Source organism: Propithecus coquereli, unplaced genomic scaffold, assembly GCF_000956105.1.
Source record: "Propithecus coquereli isolate 6110/MARCELLA unplaced genomic scaffold, Pcoq_1.0 Scaffold53, whole genome shotgun sequence".
NCBI lineage: Eukaryota > Metazoa > Chordata > Mammalia > Primates > Indriidae > Propithecus > Propithecus coquereli.
This window is the reverse complement of record NW_012151174.1, coordinates 1,973,454-1,992,291: the sequence shown is the minus strand read 5'-3', so window position 1 is coordinate 1,992,291 and position 18,838 is coordinate 1,973,454. Positions and strand designations below refer to the sequence as shown.

The window sequence follows — 18,838 nt, the reverse complement described above, 5'->3', positions numbered from 1 at the left end:
AATTTGACTTCTGGAAGATATTAGCGATCCAGGTTTTGTGACAGAGATCAATTCTAAGATCTGCGTAGACAGAAAAGCCTGAACACAGCACTTCTTCCTGATGAGAGAGTTGATGAATTTCAGGAAAATGGGATATATCAATAGTAGGTGTGCAATAAATTTGTTGACTGTTGGAAAAAAATTGACACTCATCCCGGGAAATTCGTGTAACTTTTTTCTAAGCTCCAGTTGAGTCCCCTGTTAATTGGAGCAGTGGTCCCGCAGTCCTTATCAGACTTTGCATTTGGAGCTGTCTGTCTGGGAAAAGCCAGGAAACTCTCCATAAAGGCATCGCCCTCAACTTTTAACTTTTTTGGGCTCTGTGGTCTCTGCACTGGTTTGAGTATTTCCTGGCTCGATTGTTTTCTCAAGCTGGCCTTGAGTCCTTAGATGTTATTTGTGTGCCTAGAAATAGCTGGAGGAAAAATGGTTGTAATGCTTCGCATTGCTCGCTGCTTCTATGGAAACTCCGCAAGGGAAAGGGCTTTCCACCCAGAAAAAGAGCTGGGCAGAGGAGACTTCCTCGTCCTGCTGGCCTATCACATTATTCTACCCACTACAGAGCTTGGGATGAGAAAGTTCCTAGCTCTGCCTGATTGCACCCTAAGGTACATTAGGGTAGGGACCAAAGTGGTGGGAGTTCTCATAGTGGGCTTTACTGCCAGCTGTACGGACCATACCAGCAGTATTTGTTACATGAGGCTGTCTTTTTTGATCTATGTCCTTTTTGAGGATTCAGAATGAATGGAGAGAGGAAGGAAATGAATTGTGGAGGGGAAGGGAGATTGATAAGGAGAAGCCCTCTCACCATGTTAAAATAATTAATGCCAGCATGACTGATGGAGGGGACAGGGTTAGCCATCCATTCAGCATTTATTGAGCATTTATCCAGCATGTGCCGTAAACAAAGTGCTGGGGAAAGAGACGGAAACAAAATAGTCCTTCCTGTCCTCGTGGAGCTTACAGCCTAGTGGGGAAGACAGGTATTAAACAACAACGAAAATCCCAAATACATAGAGTGTTCCAAATTGCGATCATTTCTGTCGAGGGAAAGTGTGGAACCCTTTAGGAGGGCACAGTGGGGGACTCGCAGTAAATTGGGTGGGAGCTGTCAGGGGAGACCTTTCCGAGATGATGACAGTGAAACGAGGCCGAGTAGGAACCAAACTGAGAGAAGGGAAGAGTGTCCCAGTCAGGAGGACTTGGGAGGCGTGGGAGGAGAGAAATAAAATGAGACCAGCGCAGCCGGGGCCAGGTGGGGAGAGCAGTGTGAGATGAGATCGGAGAGACGACAGCAGCCAGAGCATGCTTCCAGCAGGGATCTTGGATTTTAACCTAGCTGCAACGAGAAAGCATTGATTCCACAAATATTTGCTGCGTGCCAATTACTGGTTTAGGCGCTGGGTATATACAGCAGTGAAAAAAAACAACCATCCCAGGGCCCCCAGTCAGGTGGAATGCTATGGAAGCATGTCTTTTTCGGCGAGGGGACAGATCCCTATTACAGCTAATTAAAGCAGTTAGCACCTTTCCATCAGTTTCTTCAGCTTAGCCTCACATCAGCCCGGCATTTTTATCCCTACCTTACAGATGAAGGAACTGAAGTTCAGAGAGGTTATGCAACTTGCCCCAGGCCACTTGGCCAATAAAGGACAGAACTGAGAATCAAACCAGACTCATCTCCTTTAAGGTTATTTCTCCCAGGTCAGGGCCGAGTTCTTCCCTCTCGCTTCATACCCCTGGTATTAAGACTCAGGGAGCTCACGGTGCTCCTTGGAATTCAGGCATTTGACAGCATCAGAGCACCCGTGGTTGGGTCCTGGGGGATGAGGTATGGGCAAAGGAGAGAGGTCGTGATACCTCTGCTTCAGTAGCCCAGAGTTTTGCCGGTTCTGGGACATTTCACCTTCACCTTGGAATCTCAGATCAGAGATGAGCATTTGGCTGAACGACGTGTCTGGGGGAACCTGCCTAAACAGTAGCGTGGAGCTGGGGAGTTGAGTTAGCTCTTCGGCCAGTCCTCTGGGTTCAGTCTGCCTATATATGGCTTGATCGCAAAGAACAGGTGACGGCAGTAGGAGTTGTTTTCTGTGTTGCTGGTGGGAGGTGCCCGGCCACATTCCTCTGTAGACAAGCACAAACTAGATATTTTTGAAATTGAAGGTCTGAAACCAGCCAAAGAATTAATCCTGGTCTGAAAGGCATATGGTGAGAGTATAGCCAACCTGGCTTGGGTGTTGCCTTCTCAGCTTTGTTACTTTTTGATAAGCCTAGAAATATCTCTCAGGAGGGAGGGTCTTTGTGAACATCTTGAGCCACATTCTTTATGGCTGAAAGGGCTCAAGTCCATGTTGCTATTAATATTTTGTGCACTTTGGCTGACAAGGTACTGGGCAGAGGCTTCAGCCCCTACCACTAGGTCTCATGATGAAAGGTCAGCTGGATGGGCCCAACTTCATCACCCAACCGAGAGGCCTCATGGCAGAGAGGGCACAAGGCCTGGGCGTGGGGGTTCTGGGGGCTCCTCCTATGCACAGCCAGGCCGAGCAGAGAGCCCCAGCTGTACCACTGCATGTTGCTGGGCTCGGAGCCTGCAGCTCTCTCCTGCTTCAGAGGCTGTAGACTTGGCTTCTCACAAACACAGGCCATGAAGCCAGGGAGACTCAGATTCTCATCCCGGCCCTGCTACTTACTGACTGTAGGGCCTTAGGCACGGAAGCCTCAGTTTCCTCATCTACAAAACAAGGCCAGTAATGTATGTACTTCAGGGCTGTCGGGTTGTCAGTTTGTCCAGATTCAGTGGATTGGAGTCTTTATAGGGTCTTGTTCTGTTGGATCTGGGATCCCAGTAAGTAGGTTTTATTGGTTGGGGGAGTGGGCATCAGAGAACCTTTCTTCAACGAGGAAACTTCAGCCAAAGAACCAAGGCAATAGATGTCTAAATTTGAAGCCAACTACTCTGAGGATTTACCCTGAGTTCCAGCAAGTTCAACTGCTAAATAAATCAGCATTTAAAGGATCCTGGAAGTAAGATTCCCTGGAAGAAGCAGCAACCTCTTACTCGTCCCCGATTATCTCAGACACAGGGTGGTGGATGGAGCCCTCGTGGTTTAGGGACTTGCTGTTGGCATTGCTGGGCAAGAAAAGGGAGCCAGGAGAGGCGAGTATCTTCCATACCAGTGTCCTGCGAGTGGGATGGAGACCTCGCTGAGGGAGGCCCTCGGGCCCGCACTGCATGGGAGGAGGCTAACTGAGGTATTGTGTGTCCTACTGAATGCCACATGTGTCCGTCCCTCTGGGAAGCCTTCCACCCGGGCAGGGCCTCTGGGGCCGGATGTGGAAGGTAAACAGGCAGCCCTTCTGCTCTTTACCGCAGACAAGCCCGGAAGGGCCCCAGTCATAGCTTTTCATCTCAGGAAGCCCTGAGGTCCCACCAGTTCTCCTAAAGCGGCCTCATTGTCCCTTTGCAAGAGCATGACCAGGTGTTCCAGCTCCCGAGGCACCACTGGAAAACCAGTGTGGCCCAGGTGCTGATGCTGACATTTCAACAACAGCTCTTCCCTGGCCTCCCTGCATTCCTTTGACCCGCTTCAATCTATTCTCCACATGGGGGCCAAATAGGATCCTGCTCGAAATCCTAATCGGTACCCCTTGCCCTCAAGATCAAATCTGCAAGTCCTCAGAGCTTGCAGGATCTGTTCTCTCCTGTCCCATCATGGTCTCTGTGCTCCAGGCACGCCAGCTGCCTCTCTGCTCCTGCCTCCTGGGGGCCTTTACGCAGGCCCTTGCCTCTGCCCCCTCAAATCTCCAGCCAGCTGCTTCTCATTCTTTAGAGCTCAGTTTATACTCCACTGTCTGTAGGGCAGTCATGCCTGATGCTTCCGGCCTAGGTTCGTTCTGTCTCTTAGGGGCATGCCCATCACCTCTACTTCTCTTAACTCTTACCGTCCTTTGTCTCTCCATGCCCCAACGAGACTGTGAGGCCATGAGAGCAGAGAGAGAATCGGTTTTGTTCACTGCTGTGTCCCTAGCATTTGGGACAATGTCTGACATATGGAAGTGCTCAATAAAGAAATATTCGCCAAATGAATGCATAAGTAGCCAATCAGACAGGTAGACTGGACCTGCCACTCATCCGTCCAGCCACTTGTTTGAGCATTTCCCATGGAACAGCACCTGTGTTTGGCGTTGGGGGTAAGATTGATCACTCATGGTCCATCCTCTGGGGCAGAGTGTACTGCCTGTCACCATCCAGGTCCAGTTCACCTCTGCAGGCCTGTTGTGCCCCATCTGAAAGCTGGCCATACAGTAAGCTGTGTGCTCTGCAAGGTCATAAGAAGTCCTTCTTAGGGGGCTGGGACACTTCTAGACCCAGTGGGGCAGCCGTTTGTCCTTGCAGAGTTCTGCATCGGTGCCTGCTAGTTACAAGACACAAACAGGGTGCTTTTCAGGTGGGCAGAAAAGGGAGACATCACTGTCACTTGGAGAGGTGGGATGATCATTGTTAGAACAGAAAAATTCATCCTGTTTTGTGCAAATATTTACTGAGCTAGGTGTTTGTGTGTTTATGGCTCTAGGTAGCAGGGACACAGCAGTAATGGGGACAAGAGAAGGCCCCTCCCTCAAAAATGATATGTGTAGCTAAAATGCAGGAGGCCTTTTTTTTTTCTTTTTTTAAACTTTTCATTTTTATACAGAAATTGCTACCTATAGATAAAATTAGCTTACATAGAAAAAGAGACAACAGAGTGTTTCGTTTCTAAGGATAGCTAAACCCTTAAAACACAGCGCTGTGGTTTAGTTGGCTGGCCACCTTTCTGAAACCTGGCTTACTCTCGTACCGCGTTCTGGGGCAGCCCACTGGTCTCCCGCTCGTCTCCGTTTATTGAGCTGAGCCTTGAGGTGTGCAGGACCAGGAAAGAAGAGCAGTCTGGGCTATCTTTGGTGGCCATTGTTATTTGTGGGGCATTGGCAGAGAAGTCAATACCATGGAAAATCTAGAGAAAGACAGAGGATACACAGTGTGGTTGAGCAGAATCCGATAGCTCCTCGGCTCTCACCGGGCCCTGGGACCCAGGGCGACACAGCCGCCCTTTTTCTCTGTGCTGTCTGGCTTGGCTTTGGGCTTTGTCTCCCGTGTCCCTCCACACCTCCTTCACTGTCAGTGGCGACCCATCCTGGGGAATCAGCCACTCTGTGTTCCCCCGAGTCCTTGCCCCTGGGACCTTTGCTCTGTTTGGGAGACAAAACCTTAGACTGTTTCTCCTTTTAAATGCAGCCTTGTTGTGCCGGAGAGGAGAAAAGCAAGAAAGAGGTGGCTTGTTCATTTGACGATAGTGGGGTGTGCTCTGATACGCCTTTGGAAAGGGCCCAGCTTTGCCCCAGCAGCCTTTGCAGGGTGGGAGGAGGAAAACACAGGGAACTTGGTGGGAATCTGAAGCTGATGTGTGGGGTGGGAAAGTTCAGCTTTTACCTTGGAGCAATCGTGTCTGTCTTTCCCGTAGGAAAATAGACTGGTCCTGTATGGCCCAGAAGCTGGGTTATATCCTGGGAAAAGGGAACGTGCGTGGATATTGGCCTGGGTACATTTTTAAAATGCGTAAGCCTTTGGTTGCGGATTCCATTTTCTCACTTCCCAAATACTTCTCAGCCCCATAAGTCTGACCGACTTTGCTCTCGCAGAGGTCTCTGGAGACTGTCTACTAATTTCCTTCCCTGAGGATCCGCACAGCACTCCTTAATCAGGGTGTATTAAGCACCTCCTGTGTGCCTGGCACTATGTTAGGTGCTCGGGATACGGGTGATGGTCCCTGCTGCGCTCTTCTCGACCTCTCTGCAATAAGTGCCAAACGCACAGACATGTATGTACTGTGTACAGAAGTCGGGGGATCCTTAGGTACCCATCGCCCAGCATCAGTGAGGATTAACGTTTTGCCAAACTTGTTTCATTAGCTTTTCCCAACACTCCCCCCAAGACATTGCCCATAAATGCTTTTTATATATTTCTCGAATAGATATGGATGTAAATATTTTTAACATAACCACATACTTATATGTGGTGCTTCTGACCATGTCTTAAGAAAAAAAAAACAAGAACTCCTCCCCTTGACTTCCTTGACATCACATTCTATTTCTCTGACTCTTCTTTCTCATCTGTTTGAATTCTCTCCCTCTACCTAACTCTTAAACGTGGCATTTCATACTGTCCTTTTTCCCTGGAGGACTTCACCTACTCCCTCCCCTCAGCCTAAAATACCCCGTCTGTGGGGTGACTGCCGTGTCTTTAGTCCCGGCCTGCTCACCGTGCTCCACGGCAATTACTTGCTGACACGTCCGCCTGCCCATTAGACGTCGAGGTCTTTCGAGGAGGAACCTTGTCTTATTTCTCCCCCCATCCCAGCACCACGCCTGACCCATAGTTGGAGGTCAGGAAATGTTTTGTGTGAGTGGCTGGATGAATTCACGTGTGAACAAGTGACTTTTTTGCTGAGTTTTAGACTGAAGTTTCCAAATGCCTGCTGGTGGTGCAGTACATACTTTTAGTTTCGGCATGTCCAAAACCAAACTCACCGTGGAGTCCCTCTTCCTGGGCTCCCCATGCCCAGGTTTGACACTGTCCCAAACGTAAGTCATCTGAGTCAGAAAGCTTGGAATCGTTTTTTGAGTCCTTACCCTGTAATGGAACGGGCACTGAGTTTTACTTAGTTCTTTCTCTCAAGTCTCTCTCAGAATCGGAACCTTCCTTATTTCTACCGTTGTCCTCACTCAGAACCTTATGGGGTGCTCAGAAGTGCAGATCGTGAAGCTGTGGTGCTGGTGCCAGTACCTGAGCTGTGTGACTTTGGGCACGCGACTTAACCCCTTCCGTGAGGGTCGTGTCCGACACCCGGGAAATGCTCTGTTGTCGGCTCTCGTCACCATCGTGCCCATGTCTCCCTCAGTGGCCTCGTAGCTGGCCTTACTCCAGTCTCCTAGTTTTGTCTTGGTGGCTCCGGGAATGTTATCTTTCTGGGATTCATGTCTAATGAGGTCACCCTGAGAAACCTTCTCCAGCCCCTACTACCCGCAGAACAAGTTCTGAGCTCTTCAGTCCCTCTGCCTTCAGACCCCAGCTGACACCATCCCCTGCCACTTCTCCTGGGGTCCCCAAACGTCTGTACTTTTGTGGGTTTTGCCCTTGGCGTTCCCACTATATGGAATGACCTTCTTCCCAGGTCACCACCTATCAAAATAGCACTCTTCTTTCAAGGCCTGGATCAGGTGTCACCTGACCTCCGCTGTCCTCGTATCACACTGCCCTGCAGTGACTGGCTCGCCAGTGTCCCTCTCCAACCGGACTGTGCACTTCTCGAGGGCAGAACTGACAAGTTCTCCCGCAGCCTTGGTTGTGATTCTCTCTTTGCTTGTGCTGAAATTCAGTTCTCGGGGTCGATGGGAAGCTACTTGAAGGCAGGTTTCCACTTAGTAGATGTTTAGTTAAATAAGCTGAGGATTTCTCAATTGTCTTTGCCTTTGTTTCTTTTCTTTTCTTTTCTTTTTTTCGTTTTCTTATTTAACTGCCATTGAAGTTAGAGAGAGGCTTATGGCAAGGGGTTTGTTTCCGCTGGGGAGAATGGCTGCCTGTTTCGGCAGCTCTGCTGCGAACTCAGGCTGCTTTTCTCTGGTCTCCGTGTCAGGTTCCATCTGTTGGCACTAGGCCAGACACTAGAATTATAGCAACATTTCTCTGTGGGGGGAATTCGGGATACAGGCTTTCTTGTCTTCCCTTTGTTGTTGCACCTTACAGAAAGGAGCAGGCTTTGGACCCACAGCCTGGATGGTGTCTGCCTTCCAGCCGCCTGCCACCCACAGAGCGGAGAGGGTCAGAGGCTGCAGCGGGGGAGGAGAGGGATGGCGTCTACACATCAGTGGAACCAGAAACTCCTCTGTGCCCTTTTATAGCTCAGCCTGACAGCCCTGTCCTCCCTCCATCCAGTGGGTTGTAGGGGCTACTGTGGAATGGGCCACAGCCGTTTGGAATAGATTTTGCATGGAAGATTTGAGATTTAAACCAAAGATATTTTCCAGCAGAGCAACTGCTTTTCAAATGGTCTCGTGTGGATCTGCCATATCGTAAAATAGACACAGGAGCTGCTGATGTTAAATTTGAGTAGGGGGCACCCCCCGTCACCCCGGTACCCCTCAAGGGAGAGCACTTTTGGAAATAATTTTGGACACAATGTGTGAAAATCAATCCCTGGTCTAACTTCCATTTCTTCCTCTTCTCTACTGAAGGAAACAGTCTGTTGTTGTTGTCCTCCGAGAGTCCCTTTGTGAAGTCCATGGTTCGCCCCCAAGCCTGTGTGTTCTAAGGCAGATGGCGGGCGGCTGGGTCCTGGTCCGCACACTAGACACAGCTTAGTGCTGTACTGGGCAGTGGCCGTCTCGCGGTCCCTGGCCTCCTGGAGGTGATGGTTCTGCAGAGGGGGCTTTGACAAAGATCGGGAAGTCTCGTGAGCTCTGCCTTCACCAGGTACCCTAGATGCTCCCAGTTCTCCCCGGCTCCACTGCTGTACCTGTGGTCCCAGCCACCGCCCTGCCTTCCATGCCGGCAGGGAGGGGGTTCTTCTCACACCAAAAATCTGGTCACGCTGCTCCCCCATGAGGCCCTCTAAAGGCTTCCTGTTGTTTGGAGGACGAACCCCGCTCTCACCCTGGTATGCGAAGCTCCGCGTGAACCAGCCTCTCACGCTTTGGCTCTCTCCCGGCTCCCTCTGCGCCAGCCACGCCCACCAGGCTGTCCTACCTGGTGCCTTTCCTTGGCATGGTCTCCCCCATCCTCTGGTTGGCTCTTCCTATTTATTTGGGCCCAAATGTCACCTCCACGGAGAGGCTTTGTCCCTGTGGGCTGAACTTGGTTCCCTCCCCTGCCTGGGTGCCCCCTACCCAGTTACTCTCTGTCAGGTTACTCCATTTTGTGGCACCTCACCCTGTCTCATTGTCTTGTTTTTGTCTGTGTTGTCTCTTCCACCAGAAGGTGAGCTTCATGAGGGCAGGGAAGTTTGTGTGATCTCAGTGCTCAGATTAGTAGATGGCACGTGGTAGATGCCCAGGACATTTTTAAATTGGAATGAATTAAGTTTGGGAGAGGCTCAGAGCAGTGATCTTCCCCTTCCAAGGGACTGGGGGCCGCCTAGGAGGGGCTGTCTGGTACCAGCATTTTGGGGCCAGGCTGGATGACTCTGTGGAGTCCTGTGAGGCCCAGTAATTTTCTTTGGTTTTTTTTTTTTTTAACACAGCATCTTGCTCTGTCACCTGGGCTAGAGTGCTCCGGCATCAGCCTAGCTCACAGCAACCTCACACTCCTAGGCTCAAGAGATCCTCCTGCCTCAGCCTCCTGAGTAGCTGGAGCTCACATCACCGTGCCTGGCTAATTTTTTCTATTTTTAGTAGAGACGGGGTCTCACTCTTGCTCAGGCTGGTCTCGAGCTCCTGACCTTAAGCGATCCTCCTGCCTCGGCCTCCCAGAGTGCTAGGATTACAGATATGAGTCACCGCACTCGGCCTTCTTTGGTTCTCACGCAGTATCAGTGTACTCACACCTAACCATTTTGTTCCCTGCTGGCCTGAGAGGCCTCTCTTCCCTCAGGCTCCTCTGGGAGAGCAGGTGGTGAAGGCTCTGAACCCAGACGGGGCTTGCCGGTCAGCTCCAGCCTGAAATTGATTTCCTCCAGCCCTGCCTTGAGCCAGGCCCTGTGAACAGAGGGAGGGGTCTGAGCGAGGCCTCCCCTGCCACTTGTGGGAGGGAGAATGATACAGCCAATTGGCCCACAGGCCACCAACCTTTACCCCCTTTCTGTAAATGACACACAATGGCAGCTGGGCTGCACCTTTGTTTTATGAGTCACCAGTGATAGCCCGTCATAGATTGTTATTTCCTATGCTTTCAGAGCAGCTTTATCAAGCGTCTCCTGCGTAGTCCGGGAAGGGATTTGATATGGGGTCACTTAACACGTTGTCCTGTCGAAATCTGTCATTGTGCCCATATAAGGCAAACTCCTTAGGTTACTTTTTACCTTGGCAGAATCGCAGGAATGTCAAGGTAACCAGGCCACCTCAGCATAGCTCTGATTCTCACCCGGTCACCTGACGCGCCCTCCCTCCTCCGTGACTCACCCTGCAGCTCAGGCCTGTGTCTGTTGCACTTGTGGCTGCTGGAATCCACCAGGGGCCTCTTGGGACTGCCCTTGGTTTTGTGTCTTCCTTCGAGAAGATCAAATGGGAGAAGTTACGGGAAACACCACATACGGGGCCTTTCAGCAAGCACTAGAAATGGAAAGCAGCCTCGGTGAGGCTCGAGGTTAGTTAGGGGATCTTGTTGGTCCCAGCTCTGCCACTTACCAGCTGTGTGACCATGGGCAGATTGCTCCAGCATTCGGAGCCTTGTCTGTAAAATTAGAGCACTCAGAAAAAATCCTGGTACACAGTAAGCACTCAATAATTGTGAGTCATTTGTGCAATTATATTAGGGTAAGCCTTATACTCCACCCAATGATAAAAAACACCTCTTGCTGTCTTCAGCCAAGTGTCAGTCGCTTTAATGGGGCAGTTTGAGATGGTACCCAGAGTCCTCAGTCCTCTTCCCATGCCGTAGTGCGAGTACTCGGGACCACTGAGGCCCTCCCTGGAAAACAGCCCACACGTTCACAGTATTACACCTGCCCGGCTCCCCATCACGCCCACCCTCCACACAGATCAAGCCACTCCTCCGTTGTTCCAGGACCAGGAGTCAGATCTGCCCCTGTGGGTGGCAGGGGCCCCCTTCTCCCCTGACGTCACACTGCTCCGGAGACAGCCATCCTTATGACTGCTGTGTGGTTTGGCCAGGCCTTAGTACCAGCCCGAGGAAGGCTTGTAGGTGGGGCACGCCAGGGTGAGAGTCTAGCCCTGTTACTCTGCCAGGACAAATGGTTTCACCATTTTTAATGGAGCAATTATGACTCAGAGGTTTCAGTCTCTCTGTACTGGTTCCTCCCAATCCTGTAATTACTCTTTGGCTATAGAACCATATTTTGGTTTTTCTTTTTTTTAAAAATCTTCCCAGGACGCTGTTAATATCATCCATCTCATGTGTCCAAGGGGTCTGAGGTAGATTAAATATGGTAAAGACAAAAAAGGCCCTAAATCCAGAGTGATTTCCTAAACCACCAAAAGTGTGCACCCCACACCATCCTAGTGCCAGGCACTGGAGCCAGCACCTGCTCACCTGAGGCCAAGGGCAAGGTTGAAGAACTCGTACCACACCACTTGCCTCCTCGCAAACTCCAAGCATGGAATTTTTGGTCTGAGGCACCTCTTAGACGGACCGATGGGTTCATTCACCCCCCTCATCCGACACTTGCTGAGCCCCTGCTACACACCAGTCCTGAACTGGACCCTGGCCGAGCCTTGGCAAAGGGCAATCAGGCTGATGAGCACCGAGCACCTCTGTGGGCTGGGCCCCGCCAGTGCCGTTCCACTCCTAAGTGAGGGGAATTGATCATGCAGATCAGTGCCCTGAATCCTCTCAGTGCTCCAGACTCCGCTGCTTCTGAAAGGGATCTTTTTAACCCCAGGTTCAGAGAGAGGGAAGCCAGGGGGGGCAGAGAACATATGAAACAAGGGCGGGTCTGTGACACTTGTACGTACCCTGGGCTCCTGTATCCCCCGAGTGGGTCAGGATCACAGATTTCCAGACTAACCTGGCTCCATCCCCAGACACCCTCTCTCTGCTTTCGCCATAGTAGGAGAAGGCTCTGACCAAGCCATGTGGGCTGTTGAATCAGAACCATCCCCAAAACAAGGAGAGAAAGATCACCAAGAAGGAGTTTGAGTTGTCAAAGGCAAAACCTTTAACACTGTCAAAGATCACTCTTGGGCCTGGGACATTGACCCCTCAACCAGCAAGGCCCAGTTTGTGAATAATGTGAACACCAGCAAAAAACCAGCTGCCGAATGGGGCGAGAAATGGGAGTGTTTGCCCTGCTACGGATGCCCCTTTCCTGGGGCACTCTGCACCTGGAAAGATCTGTTGGGGAGCTTGGGGGTGGAGGTGGGCATCTATAGCCCAGGGCAGAGGTGTGTAGGATTAGCACTTGCCTAAACCACAATTCCATCAGCGCCCCTCTGACCTCTTCTCCCCAAATACTAAATGCCCCCTGTGTGGACGAGCAAATCCCTGGGTCCATTTGTCCAAATTAAACCATTAATTCTAAAGACTGGGCCTCTTACACACCTGTTAGGATTCCAAGCCACACAGTCCCAAGGCCAGAATTGGCTTACTTGGCTATCTTTTTGAAGGATCAAAGTTTAAACCAGATGATCTTTAATCCCCCACCCCCACCCTGAAACCCGAGCTTAGCTGTAAGCATTGAAAGTAAATGGGGTTTCTGTAGCTCAAACTCCCTGTTCTTCATGTGGAGACCGATCATTTCACAGCAAAATGCCAGATGGGGCCAGAGGAGGCGGAGGGCAAGGCCCCAGCCTCTGCTGCTGCCCTAATTTTAAGATGCCTTTTGGGAGTGGAAGTTTCCTTTGTTAAAGGTAGCTATTTCAAGGTAGGCCTCACCCATCTCCTCTTCCTGGTGAGAAGCTCTGCTTGGCAGGCTGAGCACTGCCTTCTTCCTCTGCCCTGTTGGCCACCCTGCCTGCACTTCAGACCCATGTCTTCCCGAGCAAGCAGACTCTGTGTGGGGAGGGCAGGCTCTTCCTTAGTAGAGGACCCAGTTCTTTGCAATGTAATCCGAGTAGCTTTGGGGGAGTGGGTTGGTTGGTTTTCTGGGTGTGGGATGGCTCCGGAAAAGTCTGCTTGAGAAAAGAGACAGGCTCAGACTGGGGCCTCTCCCAGCCCTGGGCTGCCTATCACGTTCCTCTGGGGTTTCTTTTAACTCCAGGGGTCCAATCCAGTCCAACAAATCTGGTGGCAAGGCCTCTCTGGTTCTACCTGGGCTTCAGATCTCTCCTTTATGGAATGAGGAGGTTAGATTAGCATGGTGGTTCTCAACTCTGACTTCATATTAGACTCACCGGTCTTTGTAAAATGTCATTGTCCCGGACTCACCTCCAGGGAATTTGATTCATTTGGCCTGTGGTGAGGTTCAGGCATTTTTAAAAAGCTCCTAGGTCCCATGTATTTATTGTCCATCGATTTGCAACAAAGGTACAAGACAATTCAAGGGGGAAAGCATAGTCTTTTCAACAAACAGTGCAGGAACAGCTGGATATCCACCAGCAGAGAATGAAGGTGGATCCTACCTCACACCATACACAAAAATTAACTCCAAGTGGATCAAAGACCTAATGTACAAGCTAAAACTCTTAGAAGAAAACACAGGTATAAATCATCATGACCTTGGATTAGGCAATGGTTTTTTATATATGACAGCAGAAACACAAGCAACCAAAGGGAAATAGATAAATTAGACTTCTTCAAAACTGAACACTTTTTTGCTTCAAAGGACACTATTAAAGTGAAAGACATATTACAAATTATATATCTGGTAAGGATCTGGTGTCCAGAATATATAAAGAACTCTTTCAACAATAAAAAGATAAGCCAGTTAAAAATAGGCAAAGGATTCGAGTAAACATTTCTTCAGAGAAGATACACAGATGGTTAATAAGCACCTGAGAACTTGCTCAACAGCATTAGTCATTAGGACAAATCAAAACCACAGTGAGATACCACTTCACACCCACTAGATGGCTATAATAAAAATCAAATAATAAGTATTGACAAAGATGGGAGAAATCAGAACCCTTACATTGCTGGTGGGCTTGTAAAATGGTGCAGCCTCTTCAGAAAATAGTCTGGCAGTTCCTCAAATTTTCAAACATAGTTACTTTTTTTTTTTTTTTTTTTTGAGACAGAGTCTCACTCTGTTGCCCTGGCTAGAGTGAGTGCCGTGGCGTCTAGCTCACCGCAACTTCAAACTCCTGGGCTCAAGCGATCCTTCTGCCTCAGCCTCCCCAGTAGCTGGGACTACAGGCATGCGCCACCATGCCTGGCTAGTTTTTTCCATATATTTTTAGTTGTCCGATTAATTTCTTTGTATTTTTAGTAGAGACGGGGTCTCACTCTTGCTCAGGCTGGTCTCGAACTCCTGAGTTCAAACATCCACCCGCCTTGGCCTCCCAGAGTGCTAGGATTGCAGGCGTGAGCCACTGCGCCCAGCCTAGAGTTACAGTTTGATCCAGCAATTTCATTCCTAGGTGTATATACCCCAGGGCAATCGAAAATACATCCACACAAAGATTGTGCATGAATATTCATAGCAGCACTATCCATAATAGCCAAAAGGAAGAAACAACCCGAATGTCTATCACCTAATGAATGGATGAATAAAATGGATAAATAAAATAAAAAGATATGTCCTTTATCATTCAGACATATAAAGGAGTGAAGTATTAGTATATGCTACAACACGGATGAACCTTGAAAACATGCTAAGTGAAAGAAGCCAGACTCAAAAGACCGTATGCCATATGATTGCATTTGTGTGAAATGTCCAGAATAGGCAAATCCGTAGAGACGGGAGGTTAGTGGTTGTCACAGGCTGGGTGGGAAGGGGATGTGGGGATGACTGCTGACAGTTTTGGGGTGATGGAGATGTTCTGAAATTAGTGGTGATAGTTGCACGATGTCAACTAGAGTATACTAAAACTCACTGAATTTTATGAATGTAAAAGGGTGAATTTTATGGTGTGTGAATTATATCAATAAAAAAATTCCGATTCTTCAAATGGTGTACATGTGCTAAGAGAGTACGCACACATCTATGATCCAGCAACTCTGCTACTAAATTATATGTCATCTACTACTTTGTAACAAATTGCCTCAAAGCTTAATAACTTAATATATATTCATTATCTCAAAGAGAGAGAGAAGCTTCCAGGTAATTCTGACGCACAGCCAGGATTGAGAACCACTGGATTTGAAGGATCTCTGGAAGCAAGAAGCAGCAGATCTGAAAATTACATTCCTTTAGTTGGGTAGCTACTCTGAGGAAGGGAGGTTCGGGGACAGCCACTTGGTGTCAGCCACAAGAGTGCAGCCATCAACTCGGGGAATCCTGGAAGGGTCTGACTTTACCAACCGTAGTGCTAATACCAAGGAGTGGCACCTTCCGGAATAGTAACGAATAGAACATCAGTTGATCACTTCCTTCCTGCCAGGCTGTGCATATAGTGGTTTTTATATGTTATCCGATTGAATATTCATCCTCATTTTACAAAGGAGGAGACTGAAGCTCAGAGAGGTGAAGTTCGTTTTCTGAGGCCACATGCACTTAATAAGTGACGAAGCTGGGATTTGGACCCCTATTTGTTTATACTTGAGAGCCCTTGCTCTGGGCACTGAGCCACGCTGTCCTCTCTAGGCAGATAGGCTTTCTGGAGGCTTTGTCAGCTCCTCAACTTGCCTCTTTCTAGCCCACTCATTGCTGCCCATGTCTGGGTCCAGCTCTGTTTCAACCAGGGTCTCTGCAAGTCCAGGGGCCTCAGAGACCTGAGCGAAGAGGCTGCTGAGGGCTCTGCTCTTCTACTGGAGTGGCGAGCCCAGACCATTTTCTTCCCCGGCTTGTCTCTATCCCCAGGATTATTTTCATTAACTTCTGAAAGCAAGCAGTTTTATCATTAAGTAGGGACCCTCACTAGTATAAAATGGGATTAGAAACCATGAGGTCCTAAACAGCCAGACACAAGGAGCCCCAACCCTATTCCATTCATTCTTGGATTTATTGAGCACCTACTGTGTACAAGGCACCATTCCAGGCAGTGGGGTCCTACAGCAAACAGGGCCCTCCCCTCATGGAGCTTATGTTACACTTGGGAGGGAGGCTGGTTATGAACAAGGGACACAATTTCTGATGGTAGTAAGTGCAGTGAATAAAACACCACAGCAGAGTGATGGCAAGGTCGGGGAAGGCCTCCCGGGATGATGACATTCGAGGGAAGTCGTGAGCGATGAGACGTAACCAGCCCTGTAAAGAGCCGTAAGGAAGTTCAAGACCAGCGTGTCTCGTGGGGAAGGGACTGTGCTCCAAACTTGGTCTGTTGCAGCAGCAGCGTGCACACTTTCTGGTGCCTCTCAGAGTATTGGCCAAGGCTGGAGCGTTGGCTGCGGGAGGGGTGGCGGGGGTAAAGCGCTGGTTTCTGGATGGACACGCAGGTTCTTAGGAATGCTCGCTGCTCTACTCTGCAGTATTTATACCTCTCCTCCAACCGAGAAGTAAGAGCTTTTTCATGTAGGCTGAGAAAACTCCGAATAAGGCAACTTCAGGCGAGGACATAAGAAGCATTCCATATTTCACTGTAATGGCTTTCAAATTAGGTCGTGTCGTCATGGGGCAGGCGCACACAGCATGCTGCTCTGCCCCCGGCCGGGGTCGGGTACAGGACGGGCAGCCCCTCGTGTCCTTGCTCTGCGGTGGCACTAGTGCTGATCACCCACGCTGGCCGGGTGTCTGCATCCCATGTTGCCGCACCCGTCTCATTTGTGGCCATGTCGTCACGACCATTTCATTTTCTGTTCTCTCGGCCTGGTCCCGGGTTTTTTTCTCCTTTAGGATCTGGTGAAGGCAGTGGGTCTTCAAAGCAGTGCTCACACGCACAGTCTCACCAACTCCTTTGCCGGCGACTGCTGCTTTGCTTGGGCTGCTGGTAACCCAGATTCCAGACGGCTTAGCCATCGGGCCCTGAAAGCGCCTTTATAGTTGACAGTGATGCCCAGGGGAGCGGTCTCTGCTTTCAGGAACTGAGAAGATGCCCCCCTGGGGCCAGTCCTTGCCCGCGGCCTGGCAGTGGCCTGGCAGATGGGTGATAAGAAGGGTGCATGCCTACCGTAGGAATAAATAGCTGTCCCTCCCCTGTGTCCAAGCCCTGGACACCCTTCCTGAGGACCCGTGGAAGCAGGAACCATGGGCAGCATCAGAGGCCACAGCAGGCAAGGTGGGAGTTCAGGAGGTGGGACGGCGCCCTCCCCCTCAAAGCAGCTAATGGCCCAGCGGAGCAGCAAACACAACACGGTATTTCAGAGACGAGGTTTGAAAACTGCCAGGACTCCAGGGAGCCCTGTCTGTCCTCCGTGTACCTTGGGGGAGCTTGCCGTGGCCAACTGCAGTCAGCCCTGGGCCTGGGGAAAACACACACAGCCTGGTCCCTCTGGGCCAGCCCTCTGGCCCGTGCTGTCCTGCTGAGCGGGTGGGTGTATGTAGCTGGAGGCAGAGGATCCGGCATGAGACGGTGAACGGTTTTCCCTAAAATCTTGTCAAGCGCAGTCGACGGAATCCACCTGTTGAGCGTCTGCCAGGCAGACGGGGATAGTGAAGCCTCCGGGCCTGGTCCAGGTCCTGCGCCACTCAGAGCGAGCACGCTCACCCCAGTCTAGGGATCCGTCAGCCTGTTTCTAGGCCCAAGCTGAGTTTACAAGAGACTCCTTTTATCCTGGGCTTAGTGGAATTCCAGCTTCCAACAGACGTTTCCCTCCACACCGCCCCCTTCAGCACCAGGCACCAAGAACGTGTTTTGTAACAGGAAGTCAGGAAGAAAGGGGAAGGGAAATTTTTCCAGCTGGGTCAGCCGCATCCCACCAGAATCCTTTCTTCTCCTTGTGTTTGCCATCGCTCTGCCCGCTGGAGCACCACCGGGTTGCCCTGTGTTTTCCTGATGCTTGTTACTCAGTGACTCCCCAGAGCAGAGTGTTTCACCTCTTTGGGTTGGGGGAGGGAGTCATTGACGAATGGCTCGATAGAGCCCACTGCAGCCACATTCCTGCTTGCTTAGGTCACCTCCCGAACAATATCCATCATTCATTCACCCAGCCGCCCCACATCCTGGCGGCTGGGAGGGGTCCCTGTGACACAGGAAGGACTTTATGGCCAGTGATCCTAGGTCCCTTCCCCCTCCAGCCTACAGTGACAAAGCAGAAACGACTCTCGGGGACTCCCTGAGCCCACCCTGTCCAGTTCCCCATGGGCCTCAGCACATGGAGTGGTGACAGTGGACCTCAAACGAAGCAACAAGCTTGTCTGTCTGCTTCCTCCTTCCCCTCCTCCTCCTCCCTCTTCTCCCCCGAGTCACACCCTGTGCTATTTTAGCAACCAGAGAAGACTCTTTTAACAGGCTGTCAGTGTGCAGGGGCAAGTTCTGAAGGCTCTTCTTTGCGGTTTTTTCACGTGTGTTCTCAAAGACAGATGTGTCCACATCCTTCCTTCCTCGCTAGATAGGTCAGGGGCTGGGTGCGAGCTCCCTTTGCAGGATGGCCAGGGACAGGGAGCAGCAGGGGCCGCTCTTGGCACTGCTTTGCCTGCCTCACCCTGCCCGGGCCACCCTCTAAGAAGCCGGCAAGTCTGTGGGGCGCTGCTTTGCCTGCCTTGCTTTCCAAGCTCGCCTCCGGCCTGGGGACTGGGGCGCAGCCGGGGCCTTCCTGACTTGGTTCTGCCGTCTCCCCCGCGCTGTGCTGGACCTCGCATTGCACTCAGATGTTGTGGGACGAGTGCCCGCCCCATGTTTGTGTTTATTAGCTGTGTGACATCAAGCACGTCACTTACCCTCTCCCTGCCTCAGTTTCCTCATCCATCAAATAGAGACGATAGCATTTCATGTGATCGTGGGGTTGGAGGTTTTAAAGAGTTGCTAATATGTAAATAGTAAGAACTAGCAGTTACTGCCTTTAATGTGTCCCACCACCACCCCGAATGTAAATATGTGTCTGTTTCGCTTCTTCCCGCGTCCAGTACGTAAGAGGGCCCCTGAGCCAGTATTCGCCAGCCAGGCGAAGGCA

General features: G+C 50.6%; 1 protein-coding gene across 5 annotated transcripts in view; it reads left to right on the top strand.

Moving 5' to 3' along the window:
- ACTN4 (actinin, alpha 4) overlaps nt 1-18,838 on the top strand; it is a 69,165-nt gene that overhangs the window by 19,903 nt on the left and 30,424 nt on the right. Inside the window, exon 1 of one of the 5 annotated variants that reach the window (XM_012657056.1) lies at nt 16,999-17,004. The exons of the other annotated variants lie outside the window; for them this stretch is intronic. The gene's annotated coding sequence lies outside the window, so the exon portion shown is untranslated. Of the gene's footprint in view, nt 1-16,998; nt 17,005-18,838 lie in introns of those variants that run through there. 5 annotated transcript variants of the gene reach the window in all.